The sequence below is a fragment of the Notamacropus eugenii genome, chromosome X (assembly GCF_028372415.1).
Source record: "Notamacropus eugenii isolate mMacEug1 chromosome X, mMacEug1.pri_v2, whole genome shotgun sequence".
NCBI lineage: Eukaryota > Metazoa > Chordata > Mammalia > Diprotodontia > Macropodidae > Notamacropus > Notamacropus eugenii.
Genome location: NC_092879.1, coordinates 67,987,530 through 68,006,325, shown reverse-complemented (window position 1 = coordinate 68,006,325; position 18,796 = coordinate 67,987,530). Strand labels below are relative to the sequence as shown.

General features: G+C 38.6%; 1 pseudogene; it reads left to right on the top strand.

The window, feature by feature from the left end:
• Window positions 1-7,175: 7,175 nt before the first annotated feature.
• Window positions 7,176-7,683, top strand: LOC140515678 (large ribosomal subunit protein uL23-like; annotated as a pseudogene).
• The last annotated feature ends 11,113 nt before the right edge of the window (window positions 7,684-18,796 follow it).

Sequence of the window (18,796 nt, the reverse complement as noted above, 5' to 3'; positions counted from 1 at the left end):
TCAAGTTATACAAAACAAAAATGAAAACAATCCCTGTACTCAAACAGCTTACATTCTACAGGACTTCTCTTTCTACTACACTAGATGTGTCTAATATGTGGTCCCTGGGTCACAGATGACCTGTAACACTTCCAAGTATAGCCCAAGCTAAATTAAAATGCATTGGGGAAAAATTTAACAAAATAAATAAAAATACCATAAAACATAGACAATATTTCATTTTAAAACTAAATCAATATGGCACCAGCAAGGATAGATATGTATGTATTAGTGGCCCCCAATTCTATTTGAATTTGACACCATTGGACTGGACTTTACATAAACACTGTAGCAGTCACTGACATGACCAATCCAGAAAAATATTGTATTTAGAATATGGTTATTCCAAATGATATTCTGAATCAACAGATGTAACAAAAACCTTTGATAAAGTACCGCACTCATTTTTGATAAAAAAAAAAAAAAAAACAACTCATAAAACAAAGACAAAGGAGGGTGTTTTAAAAACAAAATGTTATAAAAAGTATCCATATAAAATGAAAAGCTTAAAAGTATACACTAAAGAGAAAATACTAGAAGTTTCACCACTAAGTAGAGGAATAAAGCTGTCATTTGCCATGGTTCTAAAGTGCTGGAAGAAAAAGAAATGAAAGTCATAAAGAGAAGCTAAGAGGAGACAAAATTAACCATATTTGCTGACATAATATGGATTTACTTAGAAAAATCTAAAGAATCAGCACTTGTAGTAGAGGAATCACTAAACAAACATACTGTGGCACATGAATGCACTATGTCATTGGAAATGATGAATATGATGAATACAGAGAAGCCTAGCAAATGGAAGCAACTTGAAGCAGAACCAGGAAAGCAATGGAAACATGACTATACTAATGGAATTGGAAAGAAAAATAATTAGAACTGAATGCTGAGAAATTATAATGCCCAACTTAACTCCAAAGAAGGCATATGAGAATGCATATTCTTTCTGCTTTTTTGCATAGGTAGGAAATGGTGTAGAGCACTGCAGAGAACGTCAGATTGTTTTGCACAAAAACCAGGTTGGTTAATTGGTTAGTTTTGCTGAACTCTGTTTTCCCCTCTTATTCTTTGTTATGACGGATGGTTCTCTAGGTGAAAAAGGCCAGTAAGGACACTTTGGAAAATGTGGGTGAAATCTGAAAAAAGATATGAATAATATTTGATTTTTAAAATGTGGTTATCCCTTTCTTCATAGGAGATACCAGTACTCTATGAAGCCAGAGTCTTTCTGGTCAAGCACTGGTTCAGTTTTCCCAGAGAAGAAGTTCTTAAATTAGTCAGAGAAGCACTTTCATGATCTTACAAAATAACAACCTCACTTTGACCTCCAAACACACTCACCAGAAGTCATGGAACAACTGCCATTGTTTATTCTAAGGAACACTGAAAGGATCTCTCAGCATCAAGAAATTAGGTGAGAAAAAAAGTAGAGATACTGCCGTTAATAAACAAGGATAGCATAAGATCAGCCCATAAACCATCTTGGGGAAATCTTATAAATAGGAGAAGAACATGGCATGGTGGGGATAGCAAAGGGTTTCAGCTAAAGAAGATGGGTTCAAATATTGCCTCTGATGCTCTTTAGCTGTGGGACCAAGGACATGCTTTGTCCTCTTCACTTCTCACTCTATAGAAATGTCTGTTACTATTACTGAACAGTAACAAGCCACAAAGATTTCTTAGAGAGAATCACTGTCCTAATCTTCAGAAAAATGCTTGAGTTGCATAAACGCCCCCAGATGTTGCCTTATTTCTCTTCTTCTTCCCTTCAACCCAATTGAGGAGGCTCCAAATTTTCCAAAAGTTGGTCCAAGATGCTTGGACTTTTTCTTTACCCACCTCAGCTATATGTAATAAGGACCATTTTTCTTTGAATGATATTAGCAATATACTTATCTCTGAGGGCATCAGCAAAAGAAATGAGGTTCACTGTGAGCATTTTAGGTCCCAACACATGAGCAGATGGGACCATGAACTAGTCTGAGCTAATGGGGAAGAAGAGTTACCATGATTCCTGAGGGTAAGTTAAGGTCACAAAATCATACAATCTCAGAGCTGGGAAGAACTCTCAGTTGACCAGTATAATCACTTATTGAACAAGAATCCTGTCACATTGTCACCAAGTGCTTACACTAAGATCACCATGGACAAGGAAATTATTTGGGTTTTTCCCCCTTGACTTCAAGCTTATATTTGTTTCTGTACAATTTCAATCATTGTTCCTAGTTCTGCCTTCTAGAACCAAAGAGAACAATTGCAATGCTTTTTCCATTTGACATTCTTTTAAATATTTGGAAACAGTTATATTCTCCCAAGCCTTTTCTTCTTGTAAGCTAAACATTCCCAGTTTCTTCACCTAATACTATGACATGATCTTAAGGACCTTTACCATCATGTTCATTCTCTTCTTGATGCTTTCCAGCTTATCAATGTTTTTCTTAAAATGTGGTACCTAAACAAAAATTCGAAGGGATGTAGTATATTGGGAAAAAAAATTTATAGCTAATCTCGGGGATAAAGACCTTATTTCTAGAATATATAGAGAACTGAGTCAAATGTACAATACAAGTCATTCCCCAATTCATAAATAGTCAAAGGATATGAACAGGCAATTTTCAGAAGAAGAAATTAAAGATATCTATAGTCATATGACAAAATGCTCTAAATCACTTTTGATTAGAGAGATGCAAATCAAAACAATCTTGAGGTACCACATCACACCTATTAGATTGACAAATATGATAGATCAGAAAAATGATAAATGTTGGAGAGAATGTGGGAGAGTTGGAACACTAATTCATTGTTGGTGGACCTGTGAGCTCATCCAACCATTCTGGAGAGCTATTTGGAACTATTTCCAAAGGGCTACAAAAATGTCATACCCTTTGACCCAGCAATATTGCTTCTAGGACTGTATCCCCAAGAGATCATAAAGATGGGAAAGGGTCCCTCATGTACAAAAATATTTGTAGCAGCACTCTTTGTAGTTGCCAAAAACTAGAAATCAAGGGGATGCCCATCAATTGGGGAATGGCTAAATAAATTATGGCATATGAATGTAATGGAATACTATTGCACCATAAGAAATGATGAACAAGAAGACTTCAGAGAGGCCTGGCAAGACTTATATGATCTGATGCTGAGCAAAAGGAACAGAAACAGGAGAACTTTGTGCACAGCAATGACTACAGTGTGTGAGAGTTTTTTCTGGTAGAAATGCAAGGACATAAAAAAAAATTCTAATGGTCTTCTAAGGCAAAATGCCTTACACATTCAGAGGAAGAACTATGGAATTCAATTGCAGAATGTAACATATCATTTGTGTGTGTGTGTGTATTATGTTTTAGTTTTTTATATGATTTGTCCCATTTATTTTAGTTCTTCTACACAGCATGACTATAATGAAAATGTATTCAGTAGGAACGTATGTGTAGATACTATATAGAAATGTGTGCCATCTTAGGGAGGGAGGGAGGTAGTGGGGGTTAGGTAGGGGCAAAAAAATCTAAGTTTTATGGTAGTGATTGTAGAGCATTAAAAATAAATAAAATAAAAAATAAACTTTTTTAAAAGTAAAAAAAATGTGGTGCCTAATGACATGACAAAACAGGAAAATAATAAATGTTGGAGAAGATGTGAGAAATTTGAAACACGAATTCATTCTTGGTGGAGTTGTGAGCTGATCCAACCATTTGGGACAGCAAGTTGGAACTATGCCCAAAGGGCTATATAAAAATATGCATACCCTTTGACCTAGCAATACCACTACTAGGGCTGTATCCCAAAAAGATCACAAAAATGGGGAAAGGATCCATGTGCACAAAAATATTTATAGCAGCTCTCTTTGTGGTGGCCAAGAACTGGGAAATTGAGGCAACGCTCATCAACTGGGGAATGACTGAACAAGTAGTGGCATTTTGAATGCTGTAGATAAGTTCACTTACCTTGGTAATGTACTTTCCAGGGATATGCACATTGACAATGAGGCTGATGAATGAGAGGCTGTGAAGAAAAGTATGGGACAGAAGAGGTATTAGGGTATTATACTGACTACCAAACTGAAGGTCTACAGAGCTGTTGTGCTGACCTCATTGTTGTATGCCTGTGAAACATTTACATTCTACCAGTGCCATGCCAGGAAACTGAATCATTTTCATTTGAACTGTCTTGGGAAGATTCTGAAAATCACCTGGTAGGATAAGGTGACAGACACTGAGGTCCTTACTCAAACTAAACTGCCAAGCATTCAAACTATGCCTCAGAAAGCACAACTCCAATGGGCTGGCCACATTTGTATGCTTGCCAAAAAGACTATTTTGTGAAGAACTCTCATGGGGCAGCAATCATGTGGTGATCAGAAGAGGTGACACAAGGACACTCTCAAGTTCTCTCAAGAACTTTGGAATTGATTGTGTGCCATGGGAGATACTGGTACAGGACCATTCAACACAGTGTGCCCACATCAGAAAGGGTGCTGTGCTCTATCAGCAAAGCAGAATTGAAACAGCTCAAAGGAGATGTAGGATGCACAAATTTGGAGTATCCACCCCAAATGTTCACACGGACTATCTGTCCCAATCTGTGGTAGAACATTCTGAGCTCGTATTGGTCTGATCAGCCACAGTCAGACAAACTGAAACTTGACTTTATCATGGTGATGTCATTTTGGTCCTCTTAGAGAATAAAGGATGACAACCACCAACCAACTAACCAACCATATGAATGTAATGGAATACTACTGTGCTATGAGAAATGACGAACAGGTGGACTTCAGAAAAACTTGGAAAGACTTATATGAACTGATGCTGAGCAAAGTGAGCAGAACCAGGAGAACACTGTACACAGTAATAGTCACATTCTTCAATGACTGATTTTTGATAGACTAAAAATAATTCCAAAGGACTCGTGCCATTCACATACAGAGAAAGAACTATGGAGTCTGAATACAGAGCAAAGTAAACTACTTTTTGTTTCATTTTGTTTTTTCTTTCTCATGCTTCTTCCCATTTGTTTTAATTCTTCTTTAAAACATGACTAATGTAAGAATGTTTGATAGGAATGTATGTACAGAACCTATATCAGATTACAGGCCATCTTGGGGAGGGGGAGAGAAAAGGGAGGGGAGAAAATTTAAAACTTCTGGAAGTGATTACTGAAAACTAAAAATAAATAAGTTAACTTAAAAAAATGTGATGCCTAAAAGTAAAACCAATGCTGCAGATGTGGTCTAAATAGGGCTTAAAACTAAAGGTCATAGTGCCTGACACTTCCCTAGTCTTGGATACTGTGACTCCCTTCATGAAACCTTAGGATGAATTAGCTTTACTTTGGTTGTCCCCTCATACACTTGACTCATATTGGACTTTAAGCTCAGTAAAATCCACAGTTTTTTAAGGAAAATTGCTACTGAGACAGGCTTTTCTCATCTTGCCATTTCTGAAACCAAAAAGAAGCCTTCACATTTATCCCAATTAAATTGTACTTTAGTAGAATTGGTCCAGTGCCCTAATCAAAACTGAAGGTGTTTGAGAACAAACACATGAACAAGCACAAACACATCAGAATTCAAATTGCTGGGTTGGGGACTGACATGCAGAGGTACAATGAGGGCATACAGGGTTGGGGTCAGTGGGAGTTGAATAGGGCAACACAAGTAAGAGGGTGAGCCAAGTGCAGAAGAAGGCCAGATTGTGTTGCACAGCTCAAGTTGAACCTTAACAGCTGAGTGGATCAAAATGCTAGCAGAAGTGTACAATGATCTAGTTGTATTCACTTAACTCTGCATCCATTCACATAGGTCTCTGCTGGTTTTTCTAAAACTACTCCTCTCATCATATCTTATTACATAACAGCATGCTAGGGGCAGAGCCAAGAAGGGGAGTAGAAAGACAAAAAAATGCAGGCTCTCCCCACACAGCCCATAAAACACCTGTAAGAGAGGGATTCTCAACAAATTTTGGAGCAGCAGAAGTGGAGAACAACAGAGTGGAGGAGATTTCCAGCCCAGGGTGACCTGAAAGGCCCACGGGAAATGTTGGTTGCACCAGATGCAGAGCAGAGCTCAGAACCCAGTCCAGCCTTGGCTGTGGCTTGTGAACAGCCCTCGGGGGTGGAATCTCCAGTCGCAGCAGCAGAGGGTTCACAGATCCCTCAACCCACAGGTGCCAAAGGTCAGTGACGGGGTTTTTTCAGCTGACCAGAAAGGGAGAAGGGCCTTTCCATAGCTCTGGCTTTGGGTGCGGCCACAGAAGCCACACTGGGCAGGCAGCAGCAGATCTCACAGCAGCCCCTACAGCAGCCTGAGAACATTGTTGGATTGTAAATACCCCTGGGGGCACTGAGGGAGCTGGTCTTTGTCTCACACTGAATGGTGACCCTGCCCCCACAGCTTGACTGAATCCCACCCCTCCAGTGCTAGCTTGGTGGAACTGGAGGTCAGGTACCTGTGGAGAGGAAAGACTGCTAAGATTCTGGGTACAAAAATCCTTCCCTGTGCCCAGACCAGTACATGCTTGATTGTGCCTCCTTGGAGGAACTGATATCTTACAGGTTCCCAGAGTATACCCTACTCTTGACGAAGGACCCAAAAGTCAAGTAACTGGTTGGAAAAATGCCCAAAAAAGGGGAAAAAAATAAGATCACAGAAGGTTACTTTCTTGGTGAACAGATATATCCTCCCAACCTCTCAGATGAGGAAGAACAATGCTAACCAACAGGGAAAGACATAAAAGTCAAGACTTCTGTATCCCAAATATCCAAAATAAATATTCAATGGCCTCAGGCCATGGAAGAGCTCAAAAAGGATTTTGAAACTCAAGTAAGAGAGGTGGAGGAAAAATTGGGAAGAGAAATGAGAGAGATGCAAGAAAAGAATGAAAAGCAGGTCAACACTTTGCTAAAGGAGACCCAAAAAATGCTGAAGAAAATAACACCTTGAAAAATAGGCTAACTCAATTGGCAAAAGAGGTTCAAAAAGCCAATGAAGAGAAGAATGCTTTCAAAAGGAGAATTAGCCAAATGGAAAAGGAGGTTCAAAAACTCACTGAAGAAAATAGTTCTTTCAAAATTAGAATGGAACAGATGGAGGCTAATGACTTTATGAGAAATCAATAAATCACAAAATACTTTCCCCCAAGATGGCGCCAAAGGCGAAGAAGGTACCCGTTGTCCTCCCCAAGACAGAAGCCAAGTCCAAGGCCTTGAAGGCCAAGAAAGCAGTGTTGAAGGGTGTCCATAGCCACAAAAAGAAGAAGATCCAAACATCCCCCACCTTCCAGGGACCCAAGACACTAAGACTCAGAGGCAGCCCAAATACCCTCAGAAAAATGCCCCTCAGAGAAAGAAGCTTGACCACTATGCCATCATTAAGTTTCCCTTGACCACTGAGTCTGCTATGAAGAAGACTGAGGACAACAACACCCTAGTTTTCATCGTGGATGTCAAGGCCAACAGGCATCAGATCAAGCAGGGAGTAAAGAAGCTGTATGACATCGATGTGGCCAAGGTCAACACACTGATCCAGCCTAATGGAGAGAAAAAAGCTTATGTTCATCTTGCTCCAGACTATGATGCTTTGGATGTTGCTAACAAAATTGGAATCATCTAAACTGTGTCCAGCTGTCTCACTGCACCTACAATAAAAAGTTTTCCCCGGAAAAAATCACAAAATAAAACCAAAAGAATGAAAAAATGGAAGATGATGTGACATATCTCATCGGAAAAACAAATGACCTGGAAAATAGATCTAGAAGAGACAATTTAAAAATTATGGGACTACCTGAAAGCCATGATCAAAAAAGAGCCTGGACATTATATTTCACGAAATTATCAAGGAAAACTGCCATGATATTCTAGAACCAGGGGGCAAAATAAATATTCAAGGAATCCACCAATCACCTCCTGAAAGAGATTCAAAAAGAGAAACTCCTAGGAACATTGTGGCCAAATTCCAGAGTTCCCAGGTCAAGGAGAAAATATTGCAAGCAGCTAGAAAGAAACAATTCAAGTACTGTGGAAATACAATCAGGATAACATAAGATCTAGCAGCTTCTACATTAAGGGATAGAAGGGCATGGAATAGGATATTCCAGAAGTCAAAGGAACTAGGACTAAAACCAAGAATCACCTACCAAGCAAGACTGAGTATAACACTTCAGGGGAAAAATGGTCTTTCAATGAGATAGAGGACTTTCAAACATTCTTGATGAAAAGACCAGAGCTGAAAAGAAAATTTGACCTTCAAACACAAGAATCAAGAGAAGCATGAAAGGGTAAACAGCAAATAGGGACTGTTTAAGGGACTTACTAAAGTTGAACTGTTTACATTCCTACATGGAAAAACAATATTTGTAACTCTTGAAACTTTTTTCAGTATCTGGGTAGGTGATGGGATTACACACACACACAGACACACACACACAGACACACACAGAAAGAGACAGAGAGCACAGGGTGAATTGAATAGGATGGGATCATATGTTAAAAAAATGAAATTAAAGGATGAGAGAGAAATATGCTGGGAAGAGAAAGGGAGAAATGGAATGGGGCAAATTATCTCTCAGAAAAGAGACAAGTAAAAGACTTTTCAGTGGAGGGAAAAAGAGGAGAGGTGAGAGAAAAAACATGAAGCTGACTCTCATCACATTCAACTAAAGGAAGGAATAAAATACACACTCATTTTGATATGAAAACCTATCTTACAATAGAGGAAAGTGGGGGAGAAGGGGATAAGTGGGGTGGGGAATGATGGAAGGGAAGGCAATGGGAGGAGGGAGCAATTTGAAGTCAACACTCTTGGGGAGGGACAGGATCAAAAGAGAGAATAGAAGCAATGGGGGGCAGGATAGGATGGAGGGAATTATAGTTAGTCTTACACAACGTGACTATTATGGAAGTCATTTGCAAAATTACACAGATATGGCCTATATTGAATTGCCTGCCTTCCCAAAGGGAATGGGTGGGGAGAAAGGGATGGGGAGAAGTTGGGACTCAAAGTTTTAGGAACAACTGTTGAGTATTGTTCTTGCAATTAGGACATAGAAATACAGGTAATGGGGTATAGAAAGTTATCTTGCCCTACAGGACAAAAGAGAAGATGGGGATAAAGGAAGGGATGGATGTTAGAAGAGAGGGCAGATTGGTGATAGGGGCAATTAGAAGGCTTGGCGTTTTGGGGTGGGGGGAGGGGAGAAATGGGGAGAAAATTTGGAACCCAAAATTTTGTGGAAATGAATGTTAAAAAGTTAAATAAATTTTTTTTAAAAAAAGGCACTAAACAGAACATATATATGTATATATATAATACATATATCTGAGTTCAAATCTTCTCATATATATGTATACATGTATATTATATATATATATATATAAATATAATGTATATATAGCCTACTGATGCCATTATTAGCAATATACCCTAAGAAGGTCAAAGAAAGAGGCAAAAATGCCATATACATAAAATATTTGTATCAGGAATTTTAAAATAAAATTTATTGATATCTTTTTAAAAAAATAATAGTATTGTATCAAAATCATATACCATAACTTGTTCAGCCATTTCCCCAATTGATGGGCATCCTTTCGATTTCCAATTCTTTGCCACCACAAAAAGAAAAGAGGTGCTATAAATATTTTTGTATATATAAATCTTTTTCCTTTTCCTTTGATATATTTGGGATACAGACTTAATAGTGGTATTTGGTAGGTCACAAAGTATGTATAATTTTAGAGCTCTTTGGCCACAATGTCAAATTGTTCTCTAGAATGGTTGGACCAGTTCACACCTGGACCAGCAGCGCATTAGTATCCCTTTCTTCCACATTCTCTCCAGCATTTGTCATTTTCCTTTTCTGTCATGTCAATCAATCTGACAGGTATAATACCACATAATTATTTTAATTGGCATTTCTCTAATCAAATATGATTTAAAGCATTAATTTCTTCTTCTGAAAACTGTCTTGTCATGTCCTTTCACAATTTATCAATTGAGAAACAGCTCTTATTTTTATAAATTTGCCTCAGTTTCCTATACATTTGAGAAATGAAGTCTTTATGAGAAAAACTTGCCATAAAAGTTTTACATATTACTTCATTGTCTATGCTGCCTTTTAGCAAAATGTAGTTTTCCTGATGATCTCCTTTGATTAGATCTAGTTTTTGCTTTTCCTTTGTCTGTTTTTGCTACCCCTGTCTTTCTTTTAACCTCAGTTGAAGTATAATAGATTCTTCTCCAGTCCTTTATTTTAACTCTGTGTGTATCTTTCTGTTTCAAATGTATTTCTTGTAACAATATATTGTTGGATTCTGGTTTCTGATTCATTCTGTCATCTTCTTTTGCTTTATGGATTAGTTCATCCCATTCACATTCACAATTATGATTACTGTGTATTTCCTTCCATTCTATTTTCTTCTGTTAATCCTTCTCTCTCTCTCTCTCTCTCTCTCTCTCTCTCTCTACTTCTCTACTTCATCCCTCCTCAAAAGTCTCTTTTACTTTTGACCACTGCTTCCCTTAATCTATTCTCCCATGTTATTACTCCCCTTCTCTCTGATTTTTCTCTTCCTCCTTCCCTGTTAGATAAGATAAATTTCTATACTCAATTGAGTGTATGTGTGTGTATTATTCTTTCTTTGAATCAATTCAGATGAGAATGAGATTCACACATTGCCCCATTAAAAGCGCTTCCTTGCATGCCTTCTTTGTGAGATGATTTTCCCCATTCTGCCTCTCCCTTCCCTCTCTCTCATCCATTCATTTTTTAGATCACTCCAACATAATCAACTCATTCCTGTGCCCTCTGTCTATGTAGACTTTTTCTAACTGCCCTAGTAATGCCAATATTCTTAGGAGTTACATGTATTATCTTTCCATATAGGAATGTAAACAGTTTGACTTTATTGAGTTCCTTACAACTTCTCTTTCATGTTTATCTTGAGTTTTGTGTTTGCATGTAAATTTTCTATTCAGCTTTGGTCTTTTCATTAGGAATTCTTGAAAGTTCTCTATTTCATTAATCTTTATTTTTCTCTTGAACTATTATACTCAGTTTTGCTGGGTAAATTATTCTTGGTTATATTCCTAGCTTCTTTCCCTTCTGGAAAATCACATTCCAATTCCTCCACATCTTTAACGTGGTATTTGCTAAATCTTGTGTGATTCTGACTGCAGCTCCATAATACTTGAAAAGTTTCTTTCTGGCCATTGCCAGTATTTTCTCCTTGACTTAGGAGCTCTGCACTTTGCCTATAATATTCCTGGGAGGTTTTATTTTGGTATCTCTTTCAGGAGATGACTGGTAGATTCTTTCCATTTCTATTTTACCCTCTGGATCTAAGATATTCCGATACTTTTCATAATTTCTTAAAATATGATGTCTAGGCTCTTTTTTATCATGACTCTCAGGTAGCTCAATTATTCTTAAATTATGCATCTTTGATCTGTTTTCCAGGTCAGTTGTTTTTCTAATGAGATATTTCACATTTTCTTCTATTTTTTCATTCTTTTGACTTTGTTTTCTTGTTTTTTCATGTCTCATAAAGTCATTAACTACACTTGTCTAATTCTAACTTTTTAGGAATTATTTTTTTCAGTGAGCTTTTGTACATCTTTCTCCATTTGGCCAATCTGCTTTTTAAGGAGTTCTTTCCTTCAGTGAATTTTTGTACCCTCTTTTACCAAGCTGTTAATTCTCTTTTCATAATTTTCTTGCATCACTCTCATTTCTTATCCCATTTATTTCTCTACCATTTTTATCTCTTCCTTTAACTCTTCCAGGAATTCTTGATGGGTTTGTGTCCAATTTGTATTCTGCAAACCCTGTGAGGCTTCACTTGCAGCTGTTTTTCCCAGTCTATTTCTTGACTTTGAACTTTATGTTAAAATTGGGCTCTGCTCATGTTGGGGGAGGGAAGTACTGTCTCAAGCTTCAGTCCTTTTTTGGGCTGCTGTTTTCAGAGCTAGTTCTGAGAATCTGAAAGTTTTTAGTATTTTCAAGGAGGCGTGATCTGGAGAGAAGTGTGGTAACTGCTATCCTGATCTGTACTCCAGTCTTTACCCAAGAAGGACTTCTACTCCACTGCAGCTGAATGCTGGTGCTTCTCTCTGTCCTGGAACTGCAGAAGGACTCCAGCTGCTCTCTGGGTGACCATAAAAGCTCTTTTCCCCCCATTATATCAGCAATGGAATTGCCAAACAGCACCTTGTCCTATGTCCAGTGGCAACTCAGGATCCCCTGTAATCTCTTTCAGACCAGTTGTCCAAAACCATTATGGTCTCTGTGCTGAGAGCCCCTAAAGCCACCTCCAAGACCCACTGCTGGTGTTGGGGTCTCCTGTGCTCTAGACCAGTCCCCTATCCTAGTGTCACAGAATTCTCCACTGATTTCCTAAGTGGTCTTAGGCTAGAAAAATATTGTACTCCAACCGTTTGCTGGCTCTGCTGCTCCAGATTTAGATTTGATAATTTATTTTAAAGTTGTTTGGAAGGGAATGTTAGGAGAGTTCAGCTAAGTCGCTGCCTCTGTTGTGTCATCTTGGCTCCACTCCCCTTGGTTTTCTCAAACCCTCATAGCTCTCCCAGTCCCTAGGTTTTGTCAGACACCAAATGTTTATGAAAGATTAGCAAGCAGCCAAGATTGATCTTTCTTATGGTAGCTCAATAATAAGAACAACAAAAAACCCACCATTTTTATAGTGCTACAAAGATTGCAAAATGCTATCTTCTCAGTTTTTTCCTACCTTAGCAAATAGATAGTACAAGTGGTCCCATCTCCATTTTACAGATAAAGAAACTGACCTTCTAAGAGTAGAAGTGAGTCCTGAGGGCCACATTGCTGCTCTGAGGCATGATTCCAACCCATATTTCTGGATCCCCAATTCAATACCCTATATCATGCTACCACAGAGTTTGAATATACTGACAAAGAAAAAGAGAAAATCCTTTAGAATGTGTGACCTTCTTAAATGTGAAATTTCACATAAAAATAACTGGTTTTTGCAACTTAATACAAGTAATGTTTGATATTTACCTAATCAAAGAGTCAACTCAGGTTGTGCCTCCCAAAGTATTACTGTAGGAAACTGAAATTTATAGGAAAATTGGCAGTACTCTTAGATGTTCAGTAGCACATAGTCAACAAAAATAATCAAAAATAGGAAGCTACCAGAGAGTAGCTTCTCTCCCACAGCAGTGTTACACCAGGTAAGCACCTCCTCAGCCACGCCCATCTTTATCTCCTGCCCCCATCAGTGTCTGCAATGAATTCTGGGATCCCCATTCCGTATCCCAGTTGAAGAAGGTATTACATGCTGTGGGAAGTATTTTATGCTATTTTATCCAGGCACAAAAAAGGCCAGTTACATTTCTGCCTAAGCTTTAAGGCATGACTATTAGAGCTCCAAGGAAACATCTTGATACAGGTCCCCACAATAAATAGGACATTATTAACTCCTCTGTGGTCACTACCAGTCCTCTTTATCATTCCAAAGGAAGAGCAATGGACATTGCAGTTGTGAAATGTATAATCCCTTCACATCTGTTTAAAGGCAGTATGTTTGTTGGTACAACCTATGGTGGGAATCTTTGTCCTCTTGCCTCTGACTTCAAGAAAATTTGGCTCACCACCCTGAGTGTCTCTGCTTTCAGTTGGCACTGCTGAGGCTATAACTTTTTGCTCTATCAGCTGGACATCCTGTATATATGATCATCTTTCTTACTCAGGTGAGGAATCCTTGATTCTCCTCTAACCTGCATTCTACCATAGCTCCTAACTCACCCTCACCACCATGCCTTAATTCAAGTTGCCTAGGGTTGATCACCTCTTGCTCCTAGTTCACTGGCTCAGTATTGTACTAAAGACCTCATTGTGTATGCTGTTCCTGACTATACACTCATTTCACCTGCTGAGTCTACTTTGTCTATGGTGATCTTTGGACAGGCTCAAGTTAATTAGGCCTGAAAACAGATAATTGTGGCCAACAATACTGTCAAAATGCCAAAAAACTCGAATGTCATGAACTCAAAAACCCCCTCTTACTGAGGGACCTCAGCTCAGATATCCTTCATTTCTCATCTGGCTCCACTACTTTGGTTCTTTTATGAATGCTTCTCCATAAGGCGTACCGCCTCCTCCCAACAAGTGTTTCCCCCTTCCCTTTCAGCTTCTTTTGGTCTGCTGTCTTCCCCCATTGGATGGTAAGCTCCTCAAGAGCCGGGACTGTCTTTTTTTGTATTTGTATCCCTAGTTCTTAGCACAGTGCCTGGCATATAGTAGGCAATATATTTATTAAGTAATTAGGTCAAGCCTGTTACATGGGTTTGGAGCTGACATATGCCATGCTTTCAGTTTAAGAATCAAATAAAGCAAACACATCAAATGAAGATCTTAACATGTCTTAAGTTGCCTTTGAATATTTCTCTGTCTTAGTTTTGCAGACTGTTTTCTAGTATGAGCATGTCTGCAATTTACTGTGTAAGACCACATTTTTCATAATGATATCATTCAAAAGGACTCAGTAGTTTCAGGAGTTGGGGACACCTGTGACAAAGAATTCATCCAAACTGGATTTCTTGAAATCTTCCCATTCTGGATCTCAAAAATGCATTTGAGGTTGGTACATTTATTGCCCTATTGAATTAACATGTCTTCATTTAAATCATGATAGATATAAAGAGAGGATTCAAGAATATTCATTAAGAGCTTGCTACGTTTTAGACACTGTGTTAAGGGCTAGGGATAGAAATACAAGCAATTGAGACCATCTTTGCCATCTAGGAATTTGCATCCTAATGGGAGAAGAAGATGACGAGTCCAGAAAGCAGGGGGAGGGAAGATGGGCATCCACTTGAGGTACTGGTAAGGCAAATAAGAGGCAAAATCCAGAGGGAGTTGAAGCAAGATTGAGAAGTTTAGAGGCCTGAGTTAAACAAAATCCCAAACTCCTGAATGCCAGATGCTGGAAGGTGTATAAAACGAGGAGGGGGAGTTTTCTGGCAAAATAGGGAAGCTTCCAAAGAGCAAAAGGAAAAGGGAAGTCTGAAGAGAATGGGGCCCAGGGTGACTCAGAAAGATATCTTTGATTATGTTTCCTTAATTCATCATGAGATTCCTGTAGCTGTAGTTTACATTGGAATGAAGCGCCTTCCATCATTCTTTCCTTCCTTCCTAAGTTGCCTCTCCTATACTTTCCAGCTTATTTTTTTGCCCAATGAAGCAGCTTTGGGAGAAGCATTCATTTTCTATATAAGAAGCCTCCTTTCAACATCTTTCAGCACCACTATTAAAACTGTTCTAATTCTGCAGGGCTAACCGAGTCACACAGTACATGAAAATTTAGAAGTTGCTCTAATTGTAATTTCAAGCTTCTATGTTTTTAAGCTGGAATTGTAACTTGAATCTCCTTAACTGGGGTCAATACCCAGCTATAGTTTTCTCCTCAACTGTCACTTCTTAGAATGATAATGATGGGAACTGTAATTTCAGGGGAAAGACAGAAAGAAAACCTCAAATTAAATAAAATATTCTCTAAGCACAGACCACATCATTTTCTTTTATAGGGATACTTATGGTCGTGTATTTACCTTCTTGCTTTCTAGACACATACTTACCTTTGTGTTCACTCAAGCCAGTTTAAATTTTGAAATGTGGTTGCTGTGTGAATGGACTTCTATCAAATAGGGCACAACACTTCAGCCAAACAAGTAGGCAGAACTGCAAATAATAACCAAAACTACATGATAGTAATATTTTTAAGGACTTTCACCTTATTTTCTCCTTTGAAATAGCAAAAAGAAGATGCTAATTTAGAATCTTTTTCAGCCCATGCTGTTTACAATGCCAAGGAAACACTTTGTCAGCAATTTAATCCAATGAGTAGTTATTAAGCACCTATTATGTACCTAGTGGTGGGCTAAGTGGGTACTGGCTACAAAGAATGAAAAACAGTCCCAGTAATCAAGAAGCCTTCATTCCACTGGAGAGATACAACATGTGAATAAATAACAAAGATCCCATGATTCTGAAGAGGGAAAGAACACTAACATTTGGGTAGTTCATATGTCAGAAAAGCTTTTCTATGGGAGGCCATGAATAAAGCTAGGGATTCTGAGAGGAAGTATTAAGTATGGAAGGAATTCCAGACAGGGTACACTAATACATGGGTATGAAAATGAGAGGCAGCATGCTTGCTGTGGGAAAGAGAAAGTACAATAGTCCAGTGTAGCTAGAAAAGTACATGAAAAAGAAATAGTCAAAAATCACCTGGTATAGTACCTTTCATGAGACTGGAATTTCTTAGATTACATGATCACAGAATTTTTAAATTAGAAAGGACTTCAATGGCCAATGAGTTCAACTCATACCCAGAAAAAGAATCCCAACTACAACATATGTGGGAAGTTTGCTTTAAGGTTTCCAATGGTAGAAAAGCACTATTTTCCAAGGCAGATTGTAGCTCTCCCCTACAAGTATTATGGAGGATATGGGGTACACAAGGAGGACTCTCTAGTGAGAGGGCTTGCTGAGCCATTTTTAGGGCTGCTCACCTACCTTTGGTGTCTCTACCTGTCACCCAACTCTTATCTATGACTTCAGGAGCATTGGCCATATCCAGGTAAAACTATCTTGGATAAACCAGGTTGAAGGTAACTGACAGACCTCATACCTTTTGATGGTCAGTTTATTCCAATGGCCATGAAGGCAGCTGAAGCAGGTGCTGCAAAGCACTTAGAACTTGATCAGACATTGAAGACACCAAGGTCATCCACTGTATTGGCGTTGCACTGGCATTGCCAGTCATCTTGACTTTTGTCCTGACACTGAATTTCGATGACTCTAGAAGAAAGAGGAAAGCTGATGAATTTGTGCATCTCTATCTCATGCTCAAAGTGGATAGAGCTTTGATCTTGACACCAAGAAGACTCCTCTTCCTGAGTTCAAATCTAGTCTCAGACATTTATTAGCTGAGTGACCCTGGGTAAGCCACTTCACACTGTTTACCTAAGTTCCTTATCTATAAAATGAGCTGGAAAATGAAATGGCAAACCATTCCAGTATCTTTGCCAAGAAAACCCCAAATAGGATCATGAAGAGTTGGACACAACTGAACAAGCCTCATCGAAGCCCAATTCACACAAAAATCGACACATCGCCCCATAATGTCATTGGTCTTCTTTGAGAAAAAAACTAGAACAAGCAAGGAAAACAGCAGGTGCAATCTTTCCCTATTAAAATGTAAGTGCTTTGAGGGCAGAGACTGTCTTATTTTTGTGTTTGTATGCCCAGCCCTTATCACCGAGGCTGCCAAATAGGGTTGTGGTCCTTTATTCTTGAAGGGGACCAAAATGACATCACTATGCTAGAATCAAGTTTCAGTGTGTCTGACTATGGCTGATCAGACCAATACGAGCTCTGAATGTTCTACTACAGGTCAGGCACAAATAGTCCACATGAACCTTTGGGGTGGATTCTCTAAATTTTTGCATCTTGCATTTCTTGTCTAGGCTCTCTTTTCTGATCATGTCTTTCAGGTAGTTCCATAATTTTTGAATTGTGTCTCCTGGATCCACTTTCCAGGTCAGTTGTTTTTCCAATGAGATGTTTCACATTATCTTCTATTTTTTTCAAACTTTTGGTTTTGTTTTCTAACTGCTTGGTTTATCTCATAGTCATTCATTTCCCTGAACTCAATTCTCTCTTTCAGAAAACTGTTTTTTTCAGTGAGCTTTTGAATATTCTCCTCCATTTGGCTAATTCTGCTTTTTAATGCCTCTTTCTCCTCATTGGATTTTTGGACCTCTTTTTCCAAATGAGTTAGCCTCTTTGTAAAGGTATTATTTTCCTCAGCATTTTTTGGTTCTCCTTTAGCAAGCTGCTAACTTGCTTTTCAAGCTCATCTATTGCCTGAGCTCAATTTAATTTCACTTTGGAGGCCCTGGAGGCAGGGGTCTTAACTTCCTGTGACAGTAAGCCTTGTTCTTCCTCACTGGAAGGAATGGGAGGAGATACCTGTTCACCAAGAATTTTTTTCCCTTTTCTGGGCATTTTCCCAGCCAGTTACTTGACTTCTGAATCCTTTGTCCACATCTTGCATTTCTTTTGAGCTATTTAAATTCTGCTTTAATCATAGAGCACAGAGCCTTCTTTGATGTGAGCATGCCCTGCTGAGAAGTCCTGTGCCAATGTCTCCTATGGTGCACAGTCAATTCCAAAGTTCTCAAGAGAGACCTTTAGAGTGTCCTTGTATCACTTCTTCTGATCACCATGTGAGTGCTTGCCTTATGTGAGTTCTCCATAAAATAATCTTTTTGGTGAGTATATATTTGGCATTTGAACAATGTAGCCAGATCAGAATTATGCTCTCTGAAGTAGAGTTTGAATGCTTGACAGTTTAGTCCAAGAAAGGAACTCACTTTCTGGTTTCTTATCCTACCAGGTGATCTTCAGAATCTTCCTGAGTAAGCATTTAATAAATACTCCTTCTTTCCTTTCTTCTTTCTTCCTTTCTTCTTTGCTTCTTATAACCTTTCCTATACTTTCTAGCTTATACATGTTTTTTCTAAATGGCAGCACACAGAAGTGAACATATAACTCTGTATGTATCTTCACCAGAGCAAAGTGTAAATATCACTTCCTTATTCTAGAAAACTACATTATGCCTCCTTTAATATAGCCCAAGATTACATGAGCTTTTTGGGTTGCCATACCATATAGATGATTCATAAGACAGAGTGAATGTGAAGGGATATAATATGAAATAGGCC